We start from the raw sequence: 24593 nt of genomic DNA on the forward strand, positions 1-24593 counted from the left end.
TGGGGCTCAGGCAAGTACTCGGAGGCAGGATGCAGTGGGGTGCCAGTGTGGAGCTGTCTTTTTGTGGATGTGGACAGCTTGATACAGTAGCCTGGTGGCAGATCCCCCACCCATGGGCCAGATGGCAACCAGAGAAAGTGTTACACTGAGCACACACAAGGCTAGTGAGACAATTAGAAGAAGGGGAAAGCCCTCTCACTGGGTTCTGGAACCTGACTGCAGTGGGACCAGGGGAAGGCGAGCACATGCACCACAGAGGTCCAGACAGCAGCAGGGGGAGGGGCTGTATCAACGAAAGCTGTCAGTCTAGCCTAGAGAAAGAAGGGGTTGTTTGGAGGGATGGACCCTCCCAGAGTGTGCAGAAGTTTGGGCTGAGAAAGCACCTGGTCTGGCCCACGAGAAACTAATACGAACCCAAGGGAAGAAAGGGATGCTCTCTTGCCCACCTTGTGAACAGACTGGTCAGTGCGTTTTCAAGACCTTCTGTCCTTGGAAGCCATGTGGCCAGTGGTGTCACTGGCCCCATATGTGGGTTCTGAGGAAGGAGTCTGAAGCTGGACAGCAACCAGAAACAAGCTAAGCCACCTGGATGACCACTCAGCAGCTGCCTGCATTTCCTGAAGGATGGTATTTGAAATGGAAGAAGGACCTCTGGGTGCTGCCTTTGGTTTTGGTTTGACTGAGGGTGGCAGGGTTTACCTTTGGATTTTCAGACAGGATGGGCTTTGGAGACAAGAATCTACCATTCTCCCACATTGTACAGCATTTGAATAAAGACCTCTTTTCTTTCTCACCAGCATCTGCCTCTGGAATTTGCCTATCAGGCAGCTGAATTCAACTTTTGTTGGGTAACAAGCTGACAGCTGAACCTGTCTCAACTTGCTGCTGGGCATTGCTGCCATCATATGGCTGGGCTTCCTCCACCTTGTCCACCATGGAAACCAGCTACCTGACCCTCAGCTCCTGTGTAACTCCTTAGTGGGAGGTCCTATTGGCCACACTTGGGCCACATGCCCACCCTATGAGCCAGCAGGTGGGGAAAGAAAGTACTTACCCCACTCTCCTCTACCCCATGACTTCCAGGTAGAGCTGCTTCCCTCTATTTAGGGATTCTCCCAAATAGAAAAGATGTTTAGATTCTGGGTAGCCAAATGAGAAATATTTTCTGGAGACAGAGAGGGCCTGAGTTAGCCTCTGCTTACCCACACCAGTCTCTCTCAGCTCCTGACAAGCCTGGGAAAAAATCCACAATTTCTGCACCCTTGGGCGAAGGATGCAGATGGTGGCTGGGGATTCTGCAATCGTGTACTCGTCAGAAATCATTGCAAGGTCATTACAGTCCTGCCTGTGAATGAGGAGTGGATTGGGGATGAGGCTGGGCGTGACTGAGTCTCAGAGGGTTAACAGTGCAAGAATGATGGTCTCATCTGCAGAAGAAGATGGGCCAGCTTCGTGCAGTCAGCATAGATGATGACATCAGCAGCTGCAGACACTTCGCTATGGCATCTGCATGGACAGAGAACAAAGGCCAGAGATCTCCTGGCTGATTTCTCAGCTGAAGTCTGCATGCCACTGATACCCTGCCAACAAATGTCTTTTCTGATTATTTAGCTTGTATTGGCCTCTTTGTTTGAAGCCAAGAATTCTGATAAATATGTTTCCTAAACATGGTGTTTCACCAGCTCTACTTACTCTCTGGGGCTTCCATAGTGCTTTAAAGTATCTAGGTGAAAATATTCCGGAATTCAGGCTTGAAGCGGGGCAGCCTCCTGCCCTCTGCTTTCAGGTTCCCCTTCAACAATAGCTCCATCCTCTCAGTCCCATTGAAGGGGCACAGGTATCCCATTCTCAGTCCCACCACTTCCAAATCCTGTTGATGGCCTTTAGCCCTGACGAAGCAGGGAAATGTTTCTTCGTTCTATCCTGGATTCTTTTTCACATTCACCTTCTGCACTTGGACTTTAACTCTGCGCTGCCTTTTTAGAGCTCTGGTTGCTGATCATTGAAGTCAAGCACATTCTCTGAAATTCGAAGGAAAACTGGTTCCCTTTTAAGTACCCAGCTCTTGGAATTGAGCTTAAAGATATGAACTTAATTTTTGTTCTGGTCTGAATCTTCTCTCCCTTCTCCACTCCCTTTCCCCCCACCTTCACCCCCTCCCCCCTTGTCTTCCCTTCGCAGTGCTGGGAAAAAGCCAAGGTTCCCAGAAAGGTGGGGAAAGGGTAGAGAGTCAGGACACGTGGAAATAACAGTCTTGTCATATCTAATGATGTTACACCACTACATTTTACTTTTTAAGTTAGTTCACATTTTCATGATCTCTAAAGGGCTTATTAAATTTTGAAGATTATAGTATGAAATAATTAAAGATGACTTTATAAATGGCACTGTATTTTGGAGTGCAGACATAAACCCAATCAAAAACACTCAATCCCAAGCAGGGACGCATGTGCATGGAAGTCAGCTGGAGACGTGCTTCTGGGGAACAAATGTGCAGGAGCCCAGTGTTCCTCCTGCTCCTCCCTGCAATACCAAACCAGTAAATGCACTGGCTGCTGCTGTCCTTTGTTCCTCACCCCTGCAGGGTGTCCCTTCTCTCCTGTCCCCCAGGGCAAACCTCAGGGATTTGCAGAAGTGGATTCAATTTAGCTAGCCACAGTGAAGCTACAAAAGGAAAAGCAGAGCTGTTGTAGGGGGAGACAGGGGCTGGGGGTCCTCAGGACCCTGTCAGAAGTTCTATGACTGTCTGCTATGCCTCAGCCACAAATGGCAAAGGCCAGAATGACTTTCTGGGAGGAGGCCAGAAGCTTTTGATGGCGTCCTTCTAGATCTCCTGGTGGACCTAAGGCACTCAGGAGCTTTGCACCCAGACAATGTGTGCCTTGCTGGGGCCTCAGTACCCTGGGATGGCATGGCCATGGGAGGCCCTGGAGTTTGGGGCGGGGAGCAGGAGACCTGGCCAGTAAGCCTTAAGTGGTAGCAAGATGGAGTCCTGGCTCAGGAGGCAAGGGGTGTTTTCTAGTAAGAGTATTCAAAGAGCTGGTCCTAGCAGTGGGTAGCAGTTGTATTTCACCACAGTCTTGACCTGACCACATCATGATCCTGCTCTCCTCCTGGCTCTGGTATGAGGTTTCAGAGATAGATGTGCAGGGCTGTGACCTCCAAGGGACCTGTGAAAATGAGGATTTCCATGGGGTCTGCCCCATGGGGAGCAGGCAGGGGGCACTCTGGTGGGTGTCTTGGCTCCTGAGGAACAAGCTTAAACCTGGATGAGGAAGACTGGGCATGCAGGCAGGATGGCTAGCCCTCATCCAGCACCTGAGAATGAGATAGAATCCTGCTTTGCAGGGAACAGGGTACAGGAAATGGAAAGAGGCCCATGTGTTGGAGTGCAGCCACCCCTAAAGGGCCAGGTCTCCTGACTTTCCTACTTACCTAAGAAAGGGGCATTGCATAGCAGGCTAGTCCAGAGTCCCTCTTTTTTGCTTATAAGGACCCCTCTTCCCTGGGGCCCTGCCCCTCTGCACTGAACAGATGGAATCAAAAGTCAAACCCCTCCCTCACCCCTCATTCTGGTGCCTTCAGAATTAGGGTGTGGTGCCTAACAACTGTCATTGGAAAAAGCCAAACAGGAACTTCTTGTCTAGTCCTGTGCTCATTAAGAATCATTATAAGTAAAAGACAGTGACTCATGACCATTTAAATAAAAAGAGGGACTGGGTGATAGTTTTAAATGCCTCCTCTGGCCACTTCCCTTGGGATAAAGATTTTTTTCTCTTTGCTATCAAATCTGACTCTAAAGCTGAACCTTGAGACTCAGAGTTCCAGAGAGTAGGAATCATGGGTTCCTGGGACAAGGACCTTCCCCAAGTGGGCCAGGGGGATAAGACATGGTGGGGAAGTTTTGGGAAATCCTACTGAGCCCCTGAGGGGGCTTGGTGCCAGCTCTCCTTGGCCTGATGGGTGGTGGTGCTGAATGAAGAGGAACTCAGGCCTCTTGCTAGGAACTGTGGGAAGCCAACAGTACAGGGGGTTGCATCTCTAGTACAGCTAAAGGTCTGGAACCAGGGGACCTGAGGCCCAGCTGGCTGGCTGTGGCAAAGTGACAAAATGGCAGTATGAGATGCTTAGGCAGAGAAAGATCTTATATTCTCATAGCCTGTGCAGGTGTGTGGGAGGCCACTGAGGGCCTGCCTCCCAGAGGTGGGGAGGCACAGAATACAGCCAAGAGGCAAAAAAGGCTCATGGAACTAAACATCATATTAGCTCAGGAAGTCAAGGGGCAGGGCAGGTCATTTAACTCCCCACAGAAGAAGCCAATGAGGACCTGGAGGACAGGTGCTCATGTGAGTTCTCTACTGAGGGTCAACTCAGGAGAGCTTTACTAGCAGAAAGGGGAGGAGGTAACCTGCAAGACTAAATATTCACTTATAAAATTTAACCTGAAAAAGACTTTTATCTCAGTAGAGATTGACTTAGCTATGATTGGCAAGTATAACCCCTCACCCCAGCCCAAACCTGTGCAGGTGTGGAGACCCAAAGACAGTGGCTTCATTAGAAGAAAAGAAGAGTTCAAAGAAGATAAGGTAGAGACGGGAAATAAGAATGTGATTTTGCTATCAAATTTGAGTGGTAGGGCATAATTTTCTCATTATGGTTTTATTTTTATTGTATTTTTAATTACCATTTATTCCCCTTATATCTTCTTCCATCTCCACCCACCCTCTTTACCCATGCAATCACCACACTGTTGTCCATGTCCATGAGTCATTTTTCTTTTTTGCTCAATCCCTCCACCCCTTAATGGCTTTCCCTCAGAGCTGATGTGCTATTCTCTATCTATGAGTCTGTCTTTACTTTGCTTGTTAGTTCAGTTTGTTCATTAGATTACGCATATGTGTGAAGTAATTTGGCACTTGTCTTTCTCTGACTGGCTCATTTCACTTAGCATAATGTTCTTCTGGTTCATCATGCTGTCGCAAAGGATAAACAGTTTTCTTCTTTTTTAAAAAATATATTTTATTGATTATGCCATTACAGTTGTATTATTTCTCCCCTTCATTCCTCCCCACCCTGAACACCCTGCCCCCACCATTCCTCTCCCTTTAGTTTATGACCACGTGTCTCAAGTTCTTTAGATTCTGTATTTCCCCTACTATTCTTGCCCTCCCCCCGTCTATTTTCTACCTACCATCTATGCTACTTATTCTCTTTACCTTCTCCCCACTTCTCCTCCCAATCCCCTGTTGCTAACCCTCCATGTGATCTTCATTTCTATGGTTCCACTCCTGATCTAGCTGTCTTCTTAGTTTCCTTTTGTTTTAGGTGTGGTTGTTAATAACTGTGAGTTTGCTGTCCTTTCACTGTTCCTATTTTTTATCTTCCTTTTCTTAGAAAAGTCCCTTTAACATTTCATATAATAAGGGCTTGGTGATGATCAACTCCTTGAATTTGATCTTATCTGAGAAGCACTTTATCTGCCCTTCCACTCTAAATGAAAGCTTTGCTGGATAGAGCAATCTTGAGTGTAAGTCTTTGGATTTCATGACTTGGAATATTTCTTTCCAGCCCCTTCTTGCCTGTAAGGTCTCTTTTGAGAAATCAGCTGACAGTGATGGGAGCACCTTTGTAGGTGACTGTCCCCTTATCTCTTGCTGCTTCTAGGATTTTCTATTTCATCTTAATCTTGGCTAATGTAATTATGATGTGTCTTGGTGTGTTCCTCCTGGGGTCCAGCTTCTTTGGGACTCTCTGAGCTTCCTGGATTTCCTGGAAGTCTATTTCCTTTGCCAGATTGGGGAAGTTCTCTTATTATTTGTTCAAATAAGTTTTCCACTTGTCGCTTTTCCTCTTCCCCTTCTGGTACCCCTATAATTCGGATGTTGGAATGTTTAAAGATGTCCTGAAGGTTCCTCTCCTCATTTTTTTGAATTCTTGTTTCTTCATACTTCTTTGTTTGGTCATTTTTTTCTTCCTTCTGGTCCACTCCCTTGATTTGAGTCCCAGTTTCCTTTCCATCATTATTGGTTTCCTGTGCATTTCCCTTCATTTTAATTAGTTTAGCCTTCATTTGTTCCTCTAATTTGTGACTAAAATCGAGCAGTTCTGTGAGCATCCTAACCACCAGTATTTTGAACTGTGCATCTGATAGGTTGGCTATTTCTTGGTTGCTTAGAGTTATTGGCTCTGGGACTTTGAGTTCTTCTTGAGCCAAATGTCTTGGCATGAGGGGCAGAGCCCTAGGTGTTCACCAGGGCGGGGCAACTCAGTCACTGGGTTGTGATGCTGTTTGTGGGGGCAGGGGCATAGAGGGGCAATGGTGGTCCCCTCTGCTGCTTCCTGCCGCTGAGGCCTGCGCGGTCCATCTCAGTGCTCTCTCCTTTGCCTGGTTTATCTGCGTGGGAATGTGTGACTGCGGTCAGCCTGCTGCCTTGTGCTCTCACTGGGTTTGCCTGTCACACCCCCCACACCTGGGAGCTTCCCACATGCCTGGGTCACTCTGGCCAAGTTTTCCTGAGTAACCCTGCTCTGGCCCAGCTTCGCCAGGTGCTGGCTCACCTCTTACTGGTCCGGCTAAATGGTTGGTTGTTATCGGACTTCTGTATAGTTCAATTTTCTGTGTTTTGATTGTGTTTTGTTACTAAAACTTTGTTGTCTTTGAACTTGGTTGTGCAAGGAGGCACAGTGTTTCCACTTACGCTTCCATCTTGGCCGGCTAAAGTTCTCTCCTTTTTCACGGCTGAGTAGTATTCCTTTGTATAAATATACCATTGTTGTTTTATTCACTCATCTACTAATGGACACTTGGGCTATTGTACATAATGCTGCAATGAACATAGGGGTGCTTATATTCTTTTGAATTAGTGTTTTGGATATTTTAGTATAAATTCCCAGAAGTGAAATTCCTGAGTCATAAGGCAGTTCCATTTGTAATTTTTTGAGGTAATTCTATACCGCATTCCACAGTGGCTGCAAAGCCTGCATTCCTGTCAACAGGGCAAAAGGGCTCTCCTTTCTCCACATCCTCACTGGTACTCGTTTGTTGATTTATTGTTGTTGTCCATTCTGACCCGTGTGGGGTGATATTCATTGGGGTTTTAATTTGCATTTCTCTGAGGAATAGTAGCATTGGACATCTTTTCATACGTCTATTGGCCATCTGTATGTCCTCTCTGGAGAAATGTTTATTCAGGTCCTTTCCCATTTTAGAACTGGATTGTTTGTGGTTTTTTTTGTTGAGTTTTTGGGGTGTTGAATTTTATATGTTCTTTATAAATTTTGAATATTAACCCTTTATTGATGTATTGGCAAATATGTTCTCCTATTCTGTGGATTATCTTTTTATCTTGTTAATGGTTTCCTTTGCTATGCAAAGCTTTTTAGTTTGATAAGTCCCATTTGCTTATTTCTTTTGTTTCCCTTGTCTGAGGAGATATATCAAAAAAAATATTGCTTACAGCAATGTCTGAGATTTTACTGACTACGTGTTCTTTTAGTATTTTTGTGGTTTCAGGTCTAACATTTAAGTCTTTAATCCATTTTGAATTTATTCCTGTATGTGGAGTAAGAAAGTGGTTTCATGTAATGTTTCTACACATACCTGTTCAACTTTCCCAATGCCATTCACTGAATAGACTATCTTTAGTCCATTGTATGTACTTGCTTCCTCTGTCAAATATTAATTAACTGTAAAGGCATAGGCTTGTTTCTGGTCTGTCTATTCTGTTCCATTGATCTATGTGTCTGTTTTCTGCCAGTACTATACTGTTTTGATTACTATAGCCTTATAGTATATTTTCATATTAGTTAGCATGATTCCTCCAACTTTGTTCTTATTCCTCAAGATCACTGTTGCCATTTGGGATCTTTTGTAGATCCATATAAAGTTTTGAAATATTTGTTCTAGCTCTGTAAAATATATTATTGGCATTGCAATAGGAATTGTATTGAATCTATAGATTGCTTTGGGTTGTATGGACACTTTAATGATGTTAATTCTTCCTATCCAAGAACATGGTATGTGCTTCAACTTTTTTGTATCTTCTTCAGTTTCTTCTGTGTCTTAAAATTTTCTGAGTAGAGTTCTTTTACATTCTTGGTTAGGTTTATTCCTATTTTGTACATTTTTATACATTTTGAAGTAATTTTTAAAAAATATTTTATTTATCTTTAGAGGGGAAGGGAAGGAGAGAAATATCAATGTATGGTTGCCTCTCATGTGTCCCTTGCTGGGAACTGGCCTGCAACCCAGGCATGTGCCCTGACTGGGAATTGAACCGCGATCGTGTGGTTTGCAGGCCCGCGCTCAATCCACTAAGCTACACCAGCCAGGGCCATTTTGAAGTAATTTTAAGTGGGATTGATTTCTTAATTTCTCTTCCTGATAGTTCATTATTGCTATAAAAATGCAAATAATTTCTGGATATTGATTTTGTATCTGCTCCTTTTTTGAATTAATTTATCAATTTTAGTAGTTTCTTGGTAGAATCTTCGGAATTCTCTATATACAGTATCATGTCATTGGAAAGTATCCTTTCCAATCTGGATGGCTTTTTATTTATTCTTTTTGCCTGATTGCTATGGCTAGGATGTCCAGTACTACATGGAATAAGAGAAGGGAAAGTGGACGTCCCCATCTTTTTCCTGATCTTAAGGGGAACACTGGTACTTTTGCCCACTGAGTCTGATGCTGGCGGTGAGTTTGTCATATATGGCCTTTGCTATGTTTATGTAGTCTCCCTCTATTCCCACTTGGCTGAGAGTTTTTATCATAAGTGTGTACTGAATTTTGTAAAATGCTTTTTCTGCATCTGTTGATATGTTCATGTTGGTTTTTATCTTTCATTTTGTTTATGTAGTATGTCACATTTATTGATTTGCTATTGTACTTACCTTGCATCCCTGTAATAAATCCCACTTGATCATGGTGTACGATCTCTTTGATGTATTGTTGCATTTTGTTTGCCAATAATTTGTTGAGGATTTTGGCATATGTTTGTTGTGGATATTGGCCTGTAATTTTCTTTCTTTGTAGTGTCTTTATCTGGTGTTGGAATTAGGATAATGCAGGTCTTATAAAATGAGCTTGGAAGTCTTCCATCTTCTTGAATTTATTTGAAATAGTTTGAGAATGAGAGGTGTTAGTTTTTCTTGGAATGTTTGGTAAAACTCATCTATGAAATCATCAGTCAGGGCTTTTGTTTCTTAGGTGTCTTTTTTCTTTTTTAAAAATTCTATTTATTTAATTGTTCAAATACAGTTTTCTGTCTTTTAACTCCCATCCTAGCCCACCCCCAGCCCTCCCCAACCCCCTCCCATTTCCACCCCCCCTTAGTTTTTGTCCATGTGTTCTTTATACTTGTTCCTGTAAACCCTTCCCCTTTTCCCCTGAAATTCCCTCCCCTCTCCCCTCTGGTCACTGTCAGCTCGTTCTCTATTTCAGTGTCTTTGGTTATTTTTTGCTTGCTTGTTTGTTTTGTTGTTTAGGTTCCTGTTAAAGGTGAGAGCATATGGTATTTGTCTTTCACTGCTTGGCTTATTTTGCTTAGCATAATGCTGAGTAGTTCCATCCATGCTGTGGTAAAGGGTAGGAGCTCCTTCTTTCTTTCTGTTGCATAGAATTCCATCGGGTAAATATACCATACTTTTTTGATCCTTTCATTTACCAATGGGCACTTAGATTGCTTTTAGCACTTGGCTATTGTGACTTGTGCTGCTATGAACATTGGGGTGCATAGGTTCTTTTGGATTGGTGTCTTTTGATTACTGCTTCAATTTTACTAGGTGTAATCTGTCCATTCAGATTCTGTGATTTTTTTCCAATTTAGTTTTGGAAGATTGCATTGGTATAGGAGTTTATCCATTTCATCTAGCTTGTCCAATTTTTTTGCATATAGTTGTTCATAATAATTTCTTACAATCCTTTGTTTCTCTTGGGGGGGTCAGTTGTTATTTATCCCCTTTTATTTCTGATTTTGTTTATCTAGGTCCTTTCTTTTTTTCTTCTTGATGAGTTTGGTTAAAGGTTTGTCAATCTTGTATATCTTTTCAAAGTACCAGCTCTTGGATTAATTGATCTTTTGTATAATTTTTTTAGATTCTATTTTGTTTACTTCTGCTCTGATCTTTATTGTTTCCTTCCTTCCACTCACTTTGGACTTTGTTTGTTGTTCTTTTTCAAGTTCCTTTAAGTGTAGAGTGTTTTTTTCTTTTCCTTAAAGCAAGCCCTTTAATATTCATTGCAATAACACATTCCTTTAGCTTTTTCTTATCTGGAAAGCTTTTATTTTTCCTTCAACTTTAAATGACAGCTTTGCTGGGGAAAAATAGCCTTGGTGATAGGTCCTTGCTTTTCATCACTTTCAATACTCATACCATTCTCTTCTGGCCTGAAATATTTCTGTTGATAAAACAGATGATAGCCTAATGGGAGCTCTTTTTTAGGTAACTAACTGCTTTTATCTTGCAGCTTTTAGGATCCTCTCCTGGTCTTTAAGCTTTGCCATTTTAACTGTGATGTGTCTTGGTGTGGGCCTCTTTGGGTCCATCTTGTTTGAGATTATGCTTCCTGGACTTGTGTGGCTTTTTCCTCCACCGGGCTAGGGAAGTTGTTGCTCATTATTTCTTCATATAGGTTCTTGATCCCTTGCTCACTCTGTTCTCTTCTTGTATCCCCATTATGAGGATATTATTATACTTCATGCTATCCTAAAGATTTCTTAAACTCTCCTCAGTTAAAATTTGTTTTCTTTTTGTTGCTCTCCTTGGGTGTTTTTTCTACCTTGTCTTTCAAATCACTGATTTGATCCTCTGCTTCCTACAATCTGCTGTCTACTCCTTCTAGTATATTTTTTTTACTTTTTTTCTTCTGGTATATTATTTATTTTAGATATTGCGTCCTTTACTTATTACTGGCCCTCTTTTATTGTTTTATGTCTTTTTTCATGCTGTTGAGCATCCATATAATCATTATGCTAAACTCTATATCTAATAAATTGCTTGCCTTCATTTTATTTATTTCTTCTTCTGGAGAATTCTCTTGTTCTTTTATTTGGGGACGGTTTCTTTGTCTTCCTATTCTGGCTGCCTCTATGTGTTGGTTTCCATGTTTTAAGTAGATCTGAGAAGACTTTGGTGTAGACCTATGTCAGATGCTGCCTGTGACTAGACTCGGGCAGTCAGTTTGGAGCTATCAGTGATCCACAGCTTGTGGGTCCCTCTGTTGGGCCTGGGTGTGTGTAGAAAGAACCAAGCTGTGCACCGAGGCTTTTACCAGCACTGGGCTTGGAGGAGGGTCTGCTAAAGTCTCAAAACTTCCAGATACCTGCTTTTACCTGCAGGCTTTCTATTAGGTTAATCAATGACAGGGCCTCCAGTTGTACTCCTCAGTAGTCTAGCCAAAGCTTCACAGGGGTGAGAGGGATTTCTGTGGGTGGGGCTATTGCTTACCCCAAGCCCGATGCTGTATGAGGGGGAGTGGTGCTCCAAGAAAGATAGCTTCTGCAGTGTGGGGAATGACTGAGAACAGAGTTCCTGATGGCTGACCTTTCAGTTCTCTCCCAAGAGCCACCAACCCTAGAGTCTCCTAAAGCATCTCTAGTCCACTCTGGCCTCCCTCTCCTGGAGCCCAGGATGAGTGGTTGCAAGTGAAATTTTGTGTGTTGGCCCTTTAAGAGACTCTCTGAATCTCTAACCATCTCTTCCTGGAAGACAGACTTCCTGCTGCTTTTCAAAGCCAAATGTTATTGGTGTTTCTTTCCTAGTTTTTATGGTCCAGGGCTGGGGAGCCCAAATTGGGGTTAAGACCCCACATATCTCAGGAGGAACAGCCTGGCCATTGAAATATTCCTCTGGAACTCTAGCTGCCACCTGTGGAAGCCCACCCTACCCTCTTGCACTTTTCCCTCCCTACCAGTCTTACTGTGGTGATGTAGTTTCTTCAGTAAGTTCTTGGTTATAAGGCTTCTGTCAAATAGTTTTCAGTTTGGTTATTCAGGATAATTTTTCTATAACTTAGCTATAGTTCCAGGTCAGTCCTGGAGAGAGGTTAGTGTAGCTTCCAGCTAATCTGTCACTCTTTTGGATCTTCTCTGTAGGGCATAATTTTTGACCCTGATATATAAGCAAAGGGAAAATTCTTGTTTTAAAATAAGGATCAAATGTTGTTTCATGGACTTTAGGGAAAGAACTGTAGCGGGGCTTAGGAAGGGACAGGAACAAGGAGCTGAAAACCGATGAGAAGAGCCTCTCCTTCTACCTGTCAACTTTATCTTCTCTTTGCAGTTGGCCTTTATTTGCTTTTTGTCCTATAGAATGTCAAATATCAGTCATTCATTTTTACAGGTTACTTATTCTCCATTAAGAAGCCAGATTCTTGTTCTCTTAAATTTGACTATTCAGAGACAGAATCTCATCAGCTTAGTTTAACTTCAGGATCTGCACAGATGCAAACAGATATGGCCCCATCACCATGCGCAGCTAGTGAGTGCATTGGGGAGGTAACTCCCAACTTTCCTGGCCATTGCCTGTTCTGAATGATTTGTCTTATGTAATGCCAGTGGTTAAATATTTTGGCTGTCACCTTGCTGTGATTCTGAGTCTGCATGTGCATGTGTGTGTGTTACTCCGCACACACATGGCTCACCAGCATTTACTCTGTGGGGAAGAAGGCAGTACATGGGAATTATAGTAAGCTCAGACCTGAGGTTGTCTGAATGTTAGTAGTATAGCCTGGAGAGTCGGGGAGACATGTTGGCCAACCCCAGGGTCACATGGAAGTATGGCTGGGGCTACACAGGGTATAGTGCCAATGTAGGACTATTCAGCCAATTCCCCTTTGGCAGCTGCTATAGTGTGACTCCTTACATTGTGTGTGTGTGTTTGTGCCCACTGACTTTGTCTTGTAAAGCCCCCACCCAGTTAACTGTTTGTTTGACAAGAGCTTGACACTTGGTAGTGGCCCCAGGAGGCCTGTTGTGGTTGACCCCACTATGCCTGGAATATCCTCCCCGCTCCCACTCTGGTCTTCAGATGGAAACACCTTTTTCCTGGATTCCACTTGGGCTAGTGGAAAGAGCAGAGGCTGGGGTTTCAGAGGTCTGGCTTTGAACTGTGACTCTAAACTTGGAGATGTGTGATCTGAAGATAGTCACCAAGTCTCATTAAGTCTCATTTTTTCAATCTATACAAACGGTTCAACAATATTCTCCTCATGCCATTACTGTGACAACCAAGTGAGATGGCAGTGGTGGTTCCACCACTACATCTCTCACTTGCTGATCTTTTTTTTTTTAAGATTTTATTTATTTATTTATCTTTAGAGGGGAAGGAGAGAGGGAGAGAAACATCAATGTATGGTTGCCTTTTGTGCATCCCCTGCTGGGAGTTGGCCTGCAGGGAACCGGCCTGCAACCCAGGCATGTGCCCTGACTGGTAATCGAACCGCGATCCTCTTGAGGCCTGCACTCAATCCACTGAGCTACACCAGCCAGGGCCAACTTGCCGATCTTTTGATACTTAAAAGTTTTCTGTCCCCTTGCTGAGAAGAGACACCTTTCTCATTTAAAGTAAGAAATGGAAGAACATCACTGTGTGCTCAAGGCTGAGAGAGAAGAATGTACTTTTTCCTGAATGTCTCACAATTCTGATTTATTGATAGTAATGTGGCTTATTTATGGCTTCTTAAATTTGTGGCTCAGCATGAGCTCCATGGATCTTGGCCTTGGGGGCACCCTACTGTCTCCTGCTCTACTCTAGGGGTCAGATATGCATGACTCAGGCCCCATGAGGCAGCTGCTGTTGGAGTCAGCTATATACTGGACACCCAAGGCTGCCTTGGAGTACAGGCTTAAATGGCACTGTTTCAGTAACACCCAGGCTGAGCTGGAATTCAAATACCTGACGGAAAGTCCAACAGTGAGAAAAAGGGAGGATGCCCTGTCCTCTCTAGAGTGGCTTCCAGCTGGGAGAGGCTTTCAGTTCTGCTTCATCAGCCTCCTGGAACATCAAACCCCCAGAAACCAGTTTTACTGCATCAGAGAAGGATTTATTCTCTGAAGTTAATGATCTGGAACAATAGATTGGCCTTGGTCAAAAATCAACTTTTATTATTTGGAGAAGGGGCTGGATAAAGTCCCCTTTCATTATCATGCCCACAGATGACAATCCTTAAACTGCAGTTGTTCAAGGACAAAGCTTCCTCTGGATTGTAGTTTCGGTACATTTGCAATTTTTCCTTTAATTAATTCTTAAAGCTTAAATCCATACTTGGTGATGACTTGTGTAACTCTCACTTAAAATAAATCAGCTACATTTGGTTTTTGCCTAGAGAAGAGTGGCCAGGTGTTCTTAGATACAGTTCTCAGCGAGTGGTTATAAGGTGGGTTGCTTGTTCGATGCTGCCCAGCACTTGTTGGGTTGGCTCTGGGAGCTCAGAGCAGTGAATGGCTCTAGCAATTGTAATGCACTTGGAACTAGTCTCAGGGCTCTCATGAACCACAATTCTATGGGTCCTTATATTTGGGGTGAGAAGAAGGGGCAGGGTAGCTCCTGCCTAATAGAGGAAGGGACAGAAACTCCAGCAGAAGGTGAGACTGGCCAGAGGCTGTGAAGGCAGTGCCTTCTTCATTCTCAATAATCTGGTTGCCCCAGCAGTATTTCCATCTCACTGTGGAACCTTGTTCATTCTCTCTTTCACCCAGAGTTGGGAGTCCTACCGGCATTCCTGATGTGCTCTGCCTGATCAGACCTCAAAGACCCCTGGGGTCTGGCTTGCACCTTTACTGCATAGCCCCTCACCCACAGACCTTCATGAACATACCAACACAATGCAGGGCTCTGTCACTTCTGTCTCCTACCTGGACTGTCCCTATTCCTTGGCTTTAAGCTTGGAGCAATTGTCATCTTATGAAGGCTTTGTGTCTCTTTCCTGTCATCTTATGAAGGCAAGTGACCCCCTCTGATGCTTACACAGCCCTGCTAGGGACCTATACCAGAGAGATCATCACAAGGTCACAGCTGGTTGTCCCTGTAAGTCTCTGAGCCTCTTCAGGCATACTTCTTGTGTCCCCAGAGTTGGGAGCAGTGCTTGGCATACTCCTGGGAGACACTCCATAAATGTTCAGGAAAAGGGCAAACAAAATTTATTTCTGAGATGCCTCCCTAGAGCCCTCAGAGCATATTGACCTTAAACTTTTCTGAAATTAATTTTTTTTGTCTGTGTAACTTATTTGGCCTTAGATTGTGGGCCACTGTGTGTAGTGATAGCTGGTCTCCCTGGTCGAATATAAGGTATGTTCTTCTGGCAAAGAGCTCTGTCCTTGGAACCGTGGCTCAGGGCCTAAGATGGTGCCTCTTTTCTTTGAGTCTCTCTGGAGAGGTGCTCACCCCATATGTATGTGCAGTCTGAATGGCCCCAGCATGCACTTTCAATAAGGAAACTTCAATGTTAAAAACCCAAATGCTGGTGGCTGATTACTTCTACAGCAAAGGCAGGATCTCAGCTTCCCAATTAGAGATCGGAGAATGCTTAGAGAATGCTTCCCAATGCTTAGAGATTTTGGAGTCCCTGGGGAATGTCAGATGTGATCTCCACAATTCTCCTCTTTTTTTTCTCTTGTCTCCTTGTTGGGTCTTTTCTGGCTATCACTCGAGGGGGGCTCCCGACCACTGCCTCTCCTCCCTGGCTTTGTCAGAGCCCTGATTTCCTCTGGCTGTTGCTTCCCAGCATTCTGCAAATGGGGCTATTCACTGTTGCACATGCTTCACTCTTCCTGAATCAAAGCGGCCATGTGCTATAAAGAAATGAAGCCACATTCTGTGCCACCTTTCCCCCAGCCCCAGGCAGCCCAGCCTGTATCTGGAGCCACACAGGTGCTCGTGAAAGCAACTCTTGCTTTTACTGGCAGTCACTTTGTCTCTGCAAGGTAAATTAGAAAAAGACATCCAACTAGACATCCATTATTAATTCACCTCTACTTTCTCTTTTACTTAGAAACACATGTGCAATTTGTGCAAATAGGTTCTAGGGCCGGGAGGGCCGTCTGCTGAGGGAGGTGGGAGCTGGCTTAACTCCAAATCCCAGTTTGTGTGTGGCAGGACCCAGCTCTTTGTGGATGAGTTATGCCTGTGGCTTTGGATTCTCAGAAGCTGATTTCATGGATCCTTTGAATTTGTTTATCTAAGCCCTTTCTTCTATTGCCTGAGATCCATGGATATAATTATTAGCACAAAGAAGCTGTGTCAGAAAAAAAAAAAAAGCCTGTTTGAGTTTGCAAGTGCCAGGGAGGGAGAGAGGCCAAAGGCTGGATCACACTGGAGACACTGAGCTGACTGGGGTCTGAAATATGTAGGGCCAGTGCCAAGGTGTCTGACTCCTCTTTTGTGTCTGAACCTCTTTTTAATATTTACACATATTATCTCATTCTTCATGAAAACTCTATGAGGGAGTATGAAAGGTGAATATAATCAGTAAGAGACAGGGTGAAGGCACAGGTCAGCCTGAGAGCAAAGGCTGTGTGCCTCCACTTCTCTCTCCCTACTTCTCATCAGTGATTATCTATCCCTTTCATTTAGTGAAGCACAGAAATACTTCCTGTAGTAGTGCTTCTAGATTGACCGATATTGGTCAAAAGAGTTGTTTCCTTTTATAGGATGATCACATGATTAGAAAGACAGCTGCAACTGGAGTTGGAGGGCAGGTGATGGGAGACTCTACTCAAAAATAAAATTTACCACTGGCTGGTGGCTCAGTTGGTTGCAGAATCACCCTGTACACCAAAAGGTTGTGGGGTTCAATTCCCAGTCGGGGCATATACCTAGGTTGGGTATAGTATATTATGCTTTTTTAGGAGTGGAATTAGAATATTGATATAGCTGAATCAGACATATATATGTAGGTCAGTAATATACTAAGAAAGGCAAACATGAAAAAATGTAAGGTACTATCTTTTTACTTGGTTTTTAAAACTTTTTTATTATAAAAAACTGAATACACAAAAACAGAGAGAGGAAACTTCAATTCTCTATGTGTCTATTACTCAATTCTATAATTATCAATCACGGTTTCTTCTTTAGAAGAACCCTGTTCTATTTCTCCTGGATTTATTTATTTATTTATTTAATTTGTTGTTCAAGTAAAGTTTTCTGTTTTGTTTTTTTAAAGATTTTATTTATTTATCTTTAGAGAGGAAGGGAAGGAGAGAAGGAGAGAAATATCAGTGTATGGTTGCTTCTCGAGAGTCCCCTACGGGGAACTGGCCTGCAACCCAGGTATGTGCCCTGACTGGGAATCAAACCACGATTTTGTGGTTCGCAGACCCGCACTCAATCCACTGAGCTATGCCAGCCAGGGCTTAAGTTTTCTGTTTTTTAACACCCATCTCAGCCCATCCCCCAGTGCTCCCCACCTCCCTCCCATTTCCACCCCCCCCCCCTTAGTTTTTGTCCATGTGTCCTTTATACTAGTTCCTGTAAACCCTTCCCCTTTTCCCCTGAAATTCCCTCCCCTCTCTGCTCTGGTCACTGTCAGCCTGTTCTCTATTTCAGTGTCTTTGGTTGTATTTTGCGTCTTTCTTTGTTTTGTTGTTTAGGTTCCTGTTAAAGGTGAGAGCATATGGTATTTGTCTTTCACTGCTTGGCTTATTTTGCTTAGCATAATGCTGAGTAGTTCCATCCGTGCTGTGGTAAAGGGTAGGAGCTCCTTCTTTCTTTCTGCTGCATAGAATTCCATTGTTTAAATACAGTTTTGGATCCATTCATTTACTGATGGGCACCTAGGTTGCTTCCAACACATGGCTAATGTAAATTGTGCTGCTATGAACATTGGAGTGCATAGGATCTTTTGGATTGGTGCTACAGGGTTCTTAGGATATAATCCTAGCAGTGGAATTTCTGGGTGAAAAGGCAGATCCATTTTCAGGTTTCTGAGAAAATTTCAGTGTTTTCCATAGTGGTTGTACCAGTCTGCAATCCTACCAACAGTGCACTAGGGTCCCCTCTTCTCCACAACCTCTCCAACACTTGTTGTTTGTTGTTTTGTTTATGATGGTCATTCTGACTGGTGTGAAGTGGTATCTCATTGTAGTTTTAATTTGCATCTCTCTGACAGCTAGCGATACTGAACACCTTTTCATGTGTCTCTGGACTCTCTGTATGTTCTCCTTGGAGAAGTGTCTGTTCAAGTCCTTTGCCCATTTTTTAGTTGGGTTGCTTCTTAGAGTAGAGTCATGTAAGTTCTTTATATATTTTGGAGATTAAACCCTTGTCTGAGGTATCATTGGCAAATATATTTTCCCATACAGTTGGTTCTCTTTTTATTTTAATACTGTTTTCTTTAGCTGTGCAGAAGCTTTTATTTTGATGAGATCCCATTTGTTTATTCTTTCCTTTATGTGCCTTGCTCTAGGGGACATATCAGTAAAAATGTTGCTGTGTGAAATATCCAAGATTTTATTGCCTATGTTCTCTTCTAGGACTTTGATGGTGTGATGGCTTATATTTAAATCTTTTATCTACCTTGAATTTATTTTTGTGTATGATGTAAGTTGATGCTTGAGTTCCATTATTTTGCATGCAGCTGTCCAGCTCTCCCAAAACCATTTGTTGAAGAGGCTATTGCTACTCCATTTTATGTTGCTGCCTTCTTTGTCAAATATTAATTGACCATAAAAACTTGGGTTTATTTCTGGGCTCTCTGTTCTATTCCATTGGTCCATGTGCCTGTTTTTATGCCATTACCAGGCTGTTTTGATGACAGTGGCCTTGTAATACAGTTTGATGTTAGGTATTGTGATCCCTCCAACTTTGTTTTTCTTTTTCAAAATTGCAGCAGCTATTTGGGGTTGTTTATCATTCCATATAAATTTTTGAAGTGTTTGTTCTATGTCTGTGAGATATGTCATTGGTACTTTAATAGGTATTGCATTGAATCTATAAATTGCTTTGGGTAGTATGGACATTTTGATGATGTTAATTCTTCCAATCCATGAACTTGGTATACGTTTCCATTTGTTTTTGTCTTCCTTAATTTCTGTCTTCAGTGTTATGTAGTTTCTGCTCTCCAGGATTCTTTTAAAGCAAATCCCCAATAGATGATGTGGACTTAAAAATTCAAGATATAATTATTATATCTAACAATTTAATAATAATTCCTTCAACATAAATATTCAGGCAACATTCAAATATCCCTCAATGTTTTCTGAATATGACTTTTAACATTTTATTTGTATCAAGATCCAAATGAGGTCCACATTTTGAGATTAGCTGATTTCTTCTAAATTCTTTTTCATTTATCAAATTTTGTTGTTGTTATCTCTGCTGTAAAGTTTCCCACAGTCAGTTTGGTTGACAGCATCCTCAGGGGGTGGATTGCATGTTCCTGTCTCTTTTTTATATTGCTTACAAATAGATCAAGAGTTTTGATCAGAATCAGGAAAGATTCAGGAAAGAATGAGGAAAGGCTACTTCCTAGGTGGTGTTATAACTCCCATTAGCAGGCATGGAGTATCTGGTTGTTTCTTTTTCCTGGTTAGTAGCCATGATGATAGTAGTCTAGGACAGTTAATTCATTAATAGGCTGCAATATGGTATTATTCTAATTTTATCTTTTTTCCTCACTTCTAAGCTGAGAAGAACCTCTACAAGAAAAAAAGTTTCACTTCATTGGCTATTAGATTACCCAGAAACATAGTTTGTGTAGGAAAGAGAATATATGCTTTATTATTCCCCTTTACTGAAAGTTTTCAAAAACAATGAACTGATTCCATAATATTCTCTAAAATTAGCCAATGTAGTTTTTTTTCTATTGAGCATAATCATAGAACTTGTTTCAAACCATTGTAGCTATTGTCCTCATCGATGCTCAAATTGTCCCATCTTTGCCTGGATGAATTTTTCAAGTTACCTTCTGAGTCTATTGATATGACCTATTAGTCACTGATAGGTTCCTTACTTCCTGGCTTAACAAGATGCTACAGACTCATCTTGTCCATTCCTTAACCTGGGATCCACGTTTTTCCTTGGAACTCTCTTGTCATGGGATAATGATATTTGGAGACCACCTATATAAGTGCTAGAAATGCCCATTGTATTGAGTTGGTTATTGTTTCTAGACCTTTTCAATAAACACAGCTGGGAAATGCAAATTTGTTTTTAAATAAAACACAGTATAAACTTATATTGCTACTTCCGTTCTAATTCAGGACTTGAGTTTTTACTTAAGCATATCAATCTGATATCTGTATCTCCTTTCTCTTAGGTGAAAATCTCAGGTCTCATGGGTACCAACATAATCTTTTGCATTTTTTATAATACATATAACAACAAACAGTGAGTTTTTAATTTTCTGGCCATTATGTGAGAGGTTGAGGGTCTGGTTTGCAATTTGGGAAGAGTCTGTGGAAAGTCTAATGATTTCATATATATTTTTACATGTGTGATTTAAGGGTAAGAAGAAGGAGCACATTGGATCTGAGATACTGAAAACTCTTGGGCAGTTCTGGTCTGTGGTTTACACTGCTTGCTTCATTGCAGGTCTCTGAGTGGTTTTGTTTTAAAGTTTATATTATATTTTATTGTTTGTGCTACCACAATTGCCCCAATTTGTCCTTCTTTACTCCTCATCACCCTGACCCCTGTACTCCCTCAGGCCACCACCATTGTCACTATCCATGAGTCATGCATATAGTGGTATATTCTTTGGCTACTATATTCCCTGTGCTGTACTTTACATCCCCATGGCTTACCTATAACAATCAATTTGTGTTTCTTGATTTCTTCACCTTTTTTTCCCATCCCCTTGACACTCCTCCCATTAGCAACCATAAAATGTTCTCTGTGTCTATGATTCTGTGTCTGTTCTACTTATTCATTTATTTCATTTTTTAGATTCAATTATTGATAGATATATATTTATTGCCATTTTATTGTTCATATTTTTTATCTTTTTCTTATAGAACAACTTCAACATTTCATATAATACTGGTTTGGCAGTGATGAATTTCTTTAGCTTTTTTTTTTTTTTTTTTTTGTCTAGGAACCTCTTTATCTGTCCTTCAAGTCTAAATGATAGCTTTTCTGGGCAGAATAATCTTGGTTGTAGGTCCTTGCTTTTCATCACTTTGAATATTTCTTACCAATCCCTTCTAGCCTGCAAAGTTTCAATTGAGAAATCAGCTGACAGTCTTATGGGAGCACTGTTGTAGATAACTGCTTTTCTCTTGCTGATATTAAGGTTTTCTCTTTGTTTTTGTTTTTTACCTTCGGCACTTTAATTATGATGTGTCTCAGTGTGGACTTTTGGGTTATTCTCATTTGGGACTATCTGTGCTTCCTGGACTTGTATGTCTGTTTCCTTCACCAGGTTAGGGAATTTTTCTGTCCTTACTTTTTCAAATAGGTTTTCAATTTCTTGTTCTCTTTCTTCTCTTTCTAGCACTCCCATGATGCGAATGTTGATATGTGTCCCAGAAGCTCTTTATGCTATCCTAATTATTGTAGTTCCTTCTTGTTGTTGTTGTTCTGATTGGGTGTTTTTTGCTTTCTTATAGTGTAAATTGATGATCTGATTCTTGGCTTCATCCACTCTATGGTTGATTCTCTGTAAATTGTCCTTCATTTCAGTTAGTATTCTTTATTTCTGATGGGTTCTTTTTATGGTTTCCATGCTATTTTTTTATGCTGTTGAAGTTCTCACTGAATTCCATGAGTATCCTTACAATCAGTGTTTTGAACTCTGCATCTAGTATATTGCTTGTCTATTTTGTTTAGTACTTTTTCTGAAGTTTTGTTCTACTATTTCATTTGGACCATATTGCCTTGTCTCCTCATTTTGTCAGCCTCTCTGTGTTTGTTTCTACATATTAGATAGAACTGCTATTACTTCCTGGCTTGGAAAAGTGGCTTAATGTAGTAAGTATCCTATATGGTCCAGTGGCACAGCCTCCCACATTATCCAAGTTGGGTACTTGAGGTGTACTCACTGTATGGGCTGTGTACACCATCCTCTTGTATTTGAGCCTTGATTTCTGTTGGCAGTTTAATGGGAGTAATTTTCCCAAGGCCAATCAGCTGTAAGGACTAGCTGTGACCACTGACCACCCAACTCCAACCACCATGGAGGATCAGCTATCAGGGTTCCATACCACAGAATGGGACTTACTTCAGCAGGGCTCTGGTGCCTGCTGAGTCTGTCCCTTGAGTAAAATGCTTGTGAAGGTGGTGGTGTTCTGGCATGATCTGTAGCCGTCCACTGGGTGACCAGGCTCTGGGGCCTCCCTGGAGGTACAGATCAAGGTCAACCACTACCTCTGTTGTGTCTGGGGCCACTGGCATAAGCTACAAAGCAATCTTCAGTTGGCTGCTTCATGTGCTGGGCTTAGAGGTGCCCAAGCAAGTCTAAGTAAGCAGTGAACCAAGACTAGCTGCAGCTAGTGCCCAGCCTGGGACTGCTTAGCCATGGGCATGGGGCATGCTGAGTTCAGATATTGCTTATTTGAGGGACTTCAGGAAAATCTGAAACATGAGCCAAGACAAGGCATTTGTGTGGAAAAGCCACTGGAAACTGCTGGGATGGGGCAGAGCCTCAGGGAATCACCAGAGTGGGGCAAATAGTGTAAGCCAGGTTGAGGGAGTTTCAGATATAGGACCCACCTGCCCTCTCTATTGAGGGAGGACTCAGACAAGCTAACCCCCAGCTCTTGCCCTGATGCTGGACACTTCAGTTCCTCCCCATTTGCCTCTGTTACCTTTCAATCTGCTGCCCCAGTGTTGGAGCTCAGAGGGAATAAGTCTAATAAATCCATGCACAGGCCCTTTAAGAGGAACTGCCTGGGACTCTAGCAGTTTGTCTTTCACAGTCTCAATCCCCACTAGTGTTTAGAGCCAGAAGTTATGAAGACTTATTTTCCTGGCACTGGAACCCTGAATTGAGGCCCTGGACTGGGGCTGGAACCCCTTGCTCCTAAGATATCTTGCTTGATTTTTTTCTATCATGTGTTGTTGTGGGGCTAAACTGTTCTATGTCTCCAGCCTTCCTACTAGTCTTGATGTAGTTTCTTATTTAATTCCATAGTTGTAGGACTTCCATTCAGCTCTATTTCTTGTGGTTTTGAATAATGGTTGTTCTGTAGTTACAATTTTTATGTGGTTGTGTGAGGAGACAATTGTGTTTTTTCTATGCTGCCATCTTGAACGGAAGTCCCCCTCGAGTGTTCCTTTTTTTAAAAGATTTTATTTATTTATTTTTAGAGTGAGGGGAAGGGAAGAAGACAGAGAAGGAAAGAAACACCAATGTGCAAGAGAAACATCCATTGGTTGCCCGTCTATTTAACATCCATTAAATGCCCCCAACTGGGGACCTGGCCTACAACACAGGCATATGCTCTGACTGGGAATATAACCAGTGACTATTCAGTTTGTGGGATGATGCCCAACACACTGAGCTACACCAGTTGAGACCTGCCCCACCCCCCACCCCCCACCTCAGGTGCTTCTGAATCCACCTTTACCTATATTCCCGAGTACACAAGGATACTTATACTGGGAGCAGTAGTGCTTATACTGCTGGTGACTCTAGGAGTAATGCGGTAGGTTGGCTGCCTCTATTAAATTTTTGCCCTTTGTTTCCACCAAGGGAGTTGAAACTCCCTTAGTGTTAGGGAGTTCATTTCCTAGTGTTCTGGGTTAACAAGATGAAGCTCCTTTAGCCACCATATAGACACACTATCTGTTTCATATTGCCAGCTTGTTTTTACCAAAACTGTTCCCCTATTGCTTCTTTGGGGTTCATTTCCATTCAAACATGTGCCACATATCTTTGAATTCAGTTTCCACGTCATTAGAATAGGTAAATATTAAAGTGGGTTTGGGAAACACAGTTACCTCCCCATGTGCCAAGCCTTTCTCTCTGCTTACAAACTTCTCAGATTTTCTTTGAAGGAGAAAGAGGAAAGACATTGATTTTGGCTAGTTTACTAGCCAAACCTAGCCCAACCCAGCGGCTGGGTTGCCATTCAGTACTGGTTATTCATGGAGTAGGAAGATCCTTTTTGGCACTTTCTGACTATACTCCAAATACTCATTGTCAGTGGAAGATCCTGATCATTGCTATATGTGGTGGCTAATGGTAATGTGACAAGATTTGCTTTGTGACATAGGAAAGAGCTGAAGGACAGACTTGTGCTCAGCATTAGCCAAATCTTAGAATCAGGTTTATTAGAAATTTACTCTGGATTCCTAACACTGTCCCTGACAATAACAAAAGTTACATTTTGGTTCTTGTTTTTTATCATCATGTCTGGTCTTTAAGATCTTTGGAGTTGGGGAAGACTTGCACCTCTCCTATTCCCTGAACATGATACCATTTAGTAGCTTCAAAATGCCATCCTTATTTTTAACACAAAAATCTGTAAGATTTTAGTCTTAAGGGAATTATCCAATCCATATCAAGTCTGCTTTATGGGTTGGGACATAATGAGATGTGTAACACTGGTTTCTCAGTGTGGTGGTTTGGGGTGGGTTAGAATGGAGATGGATTTCGACACTGTCACTTACTTAGCTGGATGACCTTGCATAAATCAGTTAATCTCATCTAAGCA

Source organism: Sturnira hondurensis, unplaced genomic scaffold, assembly GCF_014824575.4.
Source record: "Sturnira hondurensis isolate 20B ecotype Veracruz unplaced genomic scaffold, ASM1482457v3 Scaffold0006496, whole genome shotgun sequence".
Lineage (NCBI taxonomy): Eukaryota > Metazoa > Chordata > Mammalia > Chiroptera > Phyllostomidae > Sturnira > Sturnira hondurensis.